Raw genomic sequence first — 7973 nt, forward strand, 5'->3', positions numbered from 1 at the left:
CTTCCAACAAAGGGCATAGCCTAGTTCTTCTTGAGACACTGGACCTTTATCATTAACATATCGGATTAGAAGCTGACATGTTACATCCTCATTCGACACAAACTTTGGCCAGAAGATTGAGGGTTTGAAGATGGGTCCCTGAGTCCAAATAAAACAGCAATATTTTATCATTTGTTGCTTTTTTCTATATTCAGTCCTTTCCTTATCCTTCCAGTGTTTTAGCATGAGACCTAGGGGGCTACCTGGGGGGCTATCTTTGTTACCATCTTTATCCCCTTTGCTCCCTGTCTTACTTGGGGTATTTCTCATCTTGATGGTTTTGGGGTAAGGTTCAAGTTTCAATTTCCCTTGCTGGAAATTTTTCACCTTGTGGGGTGAGGCTCAATATCCCCCACTGGCAATTTCTTGCCTTTTGGGATGAGGCTCAATTTCCCCACTGGAAATTTCTTGCCTTTCGTACTACTGGAGGTTCGTGTTAGGTTCAATCCCCCGCAGCAGGGATGTCTTGCCTCTTTTTAACCTCTATGCTACCCTGACAAAGGAGTACTTCACCGCCCCCTGCCCACTCCCCGTGGCTTTCTTAACCTTAGTCCCGACCACCAAGGAAATACTTTACCGCCTCCTATGGCTTCTCCTTCCTTGATCTGTGCACAGAGTCATTGCTGCAGTATGTGAGGATCCTTTAAGCTTGGTGGCTGGCTTTTTTTTTTGTCCCCCGCGTTGCTGAGAGCTTGGGTTATTCCTTGCACTGGGTGGGTCTTGATTTCTCACCCCTGAAGTCATCTCAAGTGGGCAGGGTGCTCCTCCTCTTGAGAGAGAAACAGAAGCCATCCCCGGAGGGGAATGTAATCACAGGCGAGCCCCCAAATTGTTATATGTAAAGTTTTGGTGCCACAAAAGAAATAGCACTCAAATATAAAATTTTCTTTTTGATTCTCAGCAAGGCAAGGTACTTCTATAGAAGGGTGCGCCCCCACAGATGGAGCAATGGTGAGCGCACACTTGGACAAGGGAGGGGAAGGAATTCTTATCCCTGATGCAGGTGGCCCCTGCTGCTATGTCCTTCCCCAATTGGCTAGAGTTAGACCACACAGGCTAAACTAATTCCAATTGGGTAATTTAAAGAGAGTGATGGGGGGATTGGTTTGGTGGGAAAAATGGTTATGACAGAGCAGGTAATCAGAATGAGTCAGGGTGGAGTAAGTAATCGGAATGAGTCAGGGTGGAGCAGGTAATCGAAAAAGTTTGCTTTATGAGGAAGTTAAGTTTAAAAGTAGAAGGCAAAGAGTGGAACATACTGACATATTGATTCTTTGAAAAGAAATTTGGACTCATATCTAACAATAAGACTCCTGTCTCTACAAAAAAAATTCTAAAATTAACCAGATGTGGCATGTGCCTGTGGTACCAGCTACTCAGGAGGCTTAACTGGGAGGATTGCTTGAGCTCTCCCACCTCAGGAGTTCAAGGCTGAAATGGGCTATGATCATGCCACTGCACTCAGATCTGGGCAACAGAGTGAGACTCTGTCTGGAAGAGAAGGAAGGGAAGGAAAGGGGAGGGGAGGGGAGGGGATGTGAGGGGAAAAGCTTATAATCCTGACTGGGCACAGTCCTGGCTCACATCTGTAATCCCAGCACTTTGGGAGGCTGAGGCAGTCAGGTCACTTGAGTCCAGGAGTTCTAGACCAGCCTGGGCAACATGATGAAACCCCAAAATACAAAATTTAGCAAAAAATACAAAAATTAGCCAGGTGTGGTGTCATACACCTGTAGTCCCACTTTGGGTAGCTGAAGTAGGAGGATCACTTGAGCCTGGGAGGTCAAGGCTGCAGTGAACCTGATTATGCCACTGAACTCCAGACTGGGTGACAGAGTGAGATCCTGTTTAAAAAAAAATACATAAAAATAATCTTTCTTTCTCTTTCTTTTCTTTCTTTCTCTCTCTCTCTTTCTCTCTCTCTCTTCCCCCACCCCCCTTGTCTTTTCTTTTTTCTTTTTGAGACAGAGTTTCACTCTTGCTGCCCAGGCTGGAGTGCAATGGCACGATCTCACCCACTGCAGCCTCTGCCTCCCAGGTTCAAGTGATTCTCCTGGCTCAGCCTCCCAAGTAGCTGGGATTAGAGGCACCCACCACCATGCCCGGTTAATTTTTTTTGTATTTTCAGTAGAGATGGGGTGTCATCATGTTAGCCAGGCTGGTCTCAGACCCTTGACCTCAGGTGATCCGCCCACCACTGCCTCCCAAAGTGCTGGGATTACAGGGGTGAGCCACCATGCCCAGTAATAAATTTCAACAAAGAAAATATTACAATCTTGTTACAGGAACACCAAGTTCATATGCCTGCTGCATAGCAATAGACCAATACACTGAGACAGCATGGTTTGCAGCAGAGAAAGAGTTTAATGATTGCAGCACAGCCAAGTAGAAAGGCAAGAGGAATCCTCAAATCCACATCCTCTGGGGAGTTCTGGACTTGGATTTTTAAGGAGATTGTGGAGGGCAAGGGGCTGGAAAATTGCGGCTGTTGATTCATTGTGGTAAGGGGATGAAATCATCAGGATGTGGAAACTTCATTCGTTGGTGAGTCAGCTTCTCATAGAATCCTACAGACCAGCTGGCATCAGTAGTTTCAGTATGCAGGATCTGAAAGAATATCTCAAGTGGAAAACAATATTTCACAATGCTTAAGTTGCTATCTCTAGAACAGTTAAGGGGAAGTATAATCTTGTGACAGAGTTTGTGTGATTCCGGTGCAGTAGGCAGTAAACAACTATGAGGAAACAGGTCAGAGAACAAGCTGACCTAATAATTAATGCTGAATGTGCTGCAAGCTTGGTTTGTTTTCATTTCTCCCTCTCTCTTTTTCACTGATTAATTTTATAAAGTTTATAGGAACAGTTTTGATCCTGTTAAATTTCTTTTAATTTTGGAGCACTGACTTCATTTTTCTGCAGTCTGTATTTCCAGGTTGGCTATTCCCAGTTTTTTTGCTGGAATAAACTCATTCAAACTGAATTCTGATTCTTTTGGTTATTTCAAGTTGATAGTTTTATAGAGCTATATATACCTTGTTACCTGACACATCATTTAGCTATTTATTATTGTTATTTATTTCCTGTCTTTTATTTTATTTTCCACTAAAATATAAATTCCACAAGGGCAGGGATTTGCCTATTGGGTTAACCTGTATGTCCTCCAGAACCTAGTATTTCATGAGGTATATAAACCACATTTTCTTTATATGTTTATTTTACTGGACACCTAGGTTGATTCCATATCTTGGCTATTGTGAATAGTGCTGCAATAAATAGGTGGAGGCCAATGTCTCTTCTATGTGAAGATTTTCTTTTCCTTGGATAACTTCCCAGTAGTAGGATTGCTGGATCATACAGCAGTTCTATTTATCTTTTTTTGAGACGGAATTTCCCTCTTGTTACCCAGGCTGGAGTGCAATGGCGCCATCTCAGCTCCCTGCAACCTCTGCCTCCTGGGTTCAAGCGATTCTCCTGTCTCAACCTCTCAAGTAGCTGGGATTACAGGCACACACCACCATGCCCAGCTAATTTTTGTATTTTAGTAGAAACAGGGTTTCACCATGTTGGCCAGGCTGGTCTCGAACTCCTGACCTCAGGTGATCCACCCACCTCGGCCTCCCAAAGTGCTGGGATTACAGGCGTGAGTGACCATTCCTGGTCCTATTTGTCATTTTTAAAGGGAGCTCCACACTGTTCTCCATAGTGGCTGTGAAGGTTGCATTCTCGCAAACAGTGTATACAAGTGCCCTTTTCTTGGCCAGGGGCGGTGACTCATCCCTATAATCCCAGCACTTCGGGAGGTTGAGGCAGGAGGATCACTTGAGCACAGGAATTTGAGACCATCCTGGGCAACACAGTGAGACTCCATCTCTGAAAAAAAAAAAGAAGGAAAGAAAGAAACATTCCCTCTCTGTATCCTCACCAGCATTTGTTGTTTTTTGTCTTTTTGAAATTGTCATCCTAATTGGGGTGAAATAATACCTCACTGTGGTTTTGATTTACATTTCCTTGATGATTGGTGATATTGAGCATTTTTCATATATTTGTTGGATTTAGCCATTTGTATATCTTCTTCTGAGAAGTGTCTATTTCTATTATTTGCCCATTTTAAAATCTGATTATTTGTTATTTTGCTGTTGTGATATTTCAGTTCCTTGTATATTCTGCATATTAATTTCCTGTCAGATGAGTAGTGTGCACATCTTTTCTCTCATTCTGTAGGTTGTCTTTTCACTCTGTTGATTGTTTCCTTTGCTGTGCAGAAGCTTTTTAGTTTGATATAATTCTATTTGCTTATTTTTGCTTTTTATCCTATGCTTTTGAGGTCTTATTCATAAAATCTTCTCCCAGACCAATGTCATGAAGCATTTTTCCTATGTTTTCTTCTAGTGGTATTATTGTTTCAGGTTTTACATTTAGGTCTTTGATCCATGTTCAGTTGACTTTTGTATAGAGTGAGAGGTGGGGATCTAGTTTCATTCTTCTCTATATGCATATCTAGTTTATCAAGACACATTTTTTAGAGAGACTGTCCCTTCCCCCATGAGTGTTCTTAGCACCTGTTAAAAATCAGTTGGCTGTAGATATGTGGACTAATTTGGGAATTCTCTATTTTGTTCTGTTGGTCTATGTGTCTGTTTCATGCCAGTATCATGCTGCTTTGATTACTCCAGGTTTGTAGTGTATTTTGAGGTCTGGTAGTGTGATGACTCCAGCTTTTTTCTTTTGCTCAGGATTGCTTTGGCTACTTGGGGTCTTTTGTGGTTCCATACAAATTTTAGGATTTTTTTTCTATTTCTGTGAAGAAGGTCATTGTTATTTTAATAGCAATTGCACTTAATCTGTAGATTACTTGGGAGAGTACTGTCATTTTAAGAATATTAATCCTTTCAATCCATGAGCTTGAGACAGCTTTCCTTTTTTTTTTTTTTTTTTTTTTTTTGAGATGGGGCACCACTCTGTCACCCAGGCTGGAGTCTGGAGTGCAGTGGTGCAATCTTGGCTCACTGTAATCTCTCCCTCCTGGGCTCAAGTGATCCTCCCACCTCAGTCTCTCCAGTAGCTGGGAATACAGGCATGTGCCATCATGCTTAGCTAATTTTTGTAGTTTTTGTGAGATGGATTCTTACTATGTTGTCCAGACTGGTCTGGAACTCCTGGACTCAAGTGTTCTGCTTGCCTTGGCCTACCAAAATGCTGGAATTACAGAAGTGAGCCACCGCACCCGGCTGTCTTTCCATTTTTTTGGTATCCTCTTCAATTGTTTTCATCAGTGCTTTGTATTCCTTATAGAGGTCTTTTGCTTCCTTGGTTAAATTTATACCCAGGTATTTTATTTCATTTTATAGCTGTCATAAATTGGATTGTCTTCTTGATTTCTTTATCAACTATTTAATTTTTCATATATAGGAGCACCACTGATTTTTGTATATTAATTTTTTATCTTACAACTGTACTAAATTTGTTTATCAGTGCGAAGTGTTTGGTAGAATCTTTAGGTTTTTCTATATGTAAAATCATGGTGTCTGCAAACAGGAACAATCTGACTTTCTCCTTTCCCACTTGGATGCCCTTTATTTCTTTTTCTTGCCTTATTGCTCTGGCTAGGACTTCCAGTATTATGTTGAATAAGAGTGATCAAAGTGAGCAACCTTGTCTTTTATTTTTATTTTTATTTTTTTTGAGATAGAGTCTCACTCTGTCACCCATGCTGGAGTGCAGTGGCCCAATCTCAGCTCACTGCAACCTCTGCCTCCTGGGTTCAAGCAATTCTTGTTCCTCAGCCTCCCAAGCAGCTGGGACTACAGGTGCGCCAGCACACCTGGCTAATTTTTTGTATTTTTAGTAGAGACAGGATTTCACCATGTTGGCCAGCCTGGTCTCAAACTCCTGGGCTCAAGTGATCTGCCTGCCTCAGCCTCCCAAAGTGCTGAGACTACAGGTGTGAGCCACTATACCCGGCTGGCAACTTTGACTTGTTCCAATTCTTAGAGGAAAATCTCTTAGTTTTTCCCTATTCAGTGAGATGTTAGCTGAGGGTTGCCTTATATAGCCTTCATTATGGTGAGGTACTTTCTTTCTATACCTAATTTATTAAGGGTTTTGATCTTGAAGGAATGTTGTGTTTTATCAGAAGCTTGTTTTGCATCTATTGAGATGATAATATGCTTATTGTCCTTAATTCTATTGATGCAATATATAACATTTATTGATATGGATATGTTGAACCATTTTTCCTTTCCTGGAATACATTCCGTGTGATCACTGCATATTATCTTTTTGATATGTTATTGGATTTGGTTTGCTAGTATTTTGTTGAAGATGTTTGTGTCTGTGTTCATCAGAGATACTGGCCTGTAGTTTTCTTTGTTTATTGTGTTGATTCTGGAATCAGGGTCATGCTGGCCTCATAGAATGAGTTAAGAAGAATTCTCTCTGCTTCAACATTTTGGAGTATAAGAAAAATTGGTATTAATCATTTAAAGGTTTGGCCGGGTGCAGTGGCTCACTCCTGTAATCCCAGCACTTTGGGAGGCTGAGGAGGGTGGATCACCTGAGGTCAGGAATTCAAGAGCAGGCTGGCCAACATAGCAAAACCCCATCTCTTCTAAAAATACAAAAATAAGCTGGGTGTGGTAGCATGCGCCTATAGTCCCAGCTACTCAGGAAGCTGAGACAGGAGAATCACTTGAATCTGAGAGGCAGAGATTACAGTGAGCTGGGACCACACCACTGCACTCAGACCTGGGCAACAGAGCAAGACTATGTTTCAAAAAAAAGAAATTCTTTAAAGGTTTGGTAGAACTCAGCAGTGAAGCCATCTGGTCCTGGACTTTTCTTTGCTGAAGTACTTTTTATTAGTGATTCAATCTCATTACTTGTTATTGATTTGTTCGGGTTTTCTATTTCTTCTTTGTAGGTTGTATGTGTCCAGGAATTTATCCATTTCCTCTAGGCTTTCTAATTTATTAGCACATCATTGTGCATAGTTGTCGCTAATGAGTCTTTGTATTTCTGTGGTATCCATTATGATATCTTCATTTTTGGCTTTTGATTTTATGTATTTGGATCTTCTCTCTTTGTTTCTTAGTCTAATATTTTATTGATTTTGATTATCTTTCCAAAAATCAAATTTTTGTTTCATTTATGTTTTGTGTGTTTTTTTTTTTTAGTCTCCATTTTGTTTATTTCTGCTCTGTTCTTTATTATTTCTTTCCTTCTACTAATTTGGGGTTTGGTTATTTCTTTCCTTCTACTAATTTTGGGTTCTTGCTTTTCTAGTTCCTTGAGGTGCCATTAGGTGGTTTATTAGAAATCTTAGAAATCTTTCTAGTTTTTAGATGTAGGCATTATTGCTATAAACTTGCCTCTTAATACTGCTTTTGCTGGGTCCCATAAGGTTTTCTTTTGTTTGTTTGATTTTTGTTTTGTTTTGTTTTTTGAGATGGAGTCTTGCTCTGTCACCTAGGCTAGAGTGCAGTGGCATAATCTCGGTTCACTGCAACCTCCGCCTCCCGGGTTCAAGCAATTCTCCTGCCTCAGCCTCCCAAGTAGCTGGAATTACCAGCATCTGCCACCACACCTGGCTAAATTTTGTGTGTGTGTTTTTAGTAGAGATGGGGTTTCACTGTGTTAGCCAGGCTGGTCTCGAACTCCTAACCTCGTGTTCTGCCTGCAACAAACTCCCAAAGTGAGGGATTACAGGTGTTAGCCACTGTGTGCAGCCAAGTTTTGATATGTTGCTTGCCTGCCTGCCTGCCTGCGTGCCTTCCTCCCTCCCTCCCTCTTTCTCTCTCTCTTTCTCTTTCTTTCTTTCTTTCTTTTCCTTCCTTCCCCTTCCTTCCTTCCTTCCTTTCTTTCTCTTTTTCTTTCTCTCTTTCTTTCTTTCTCTTTCTTTCTTTCTTTCTTTCTTTCTTTCTTTCTTTCTTTCTTTCT

Source organism: Piliocolobus tephrosceles, chromosome 14 (assembly GCF_002776525.5).
Source record: "Piliocolobus tephrosceles isolate RC106 chromosome 14, ASM277652v3, whole genome shotgun sequence".
Lineage (NCBI taxonomy): Eukaryota > Metazoa > Chordata > Mammalia > Primates > Cercopithecidae > Piliocolobus > Piliocolobus tephrosceles.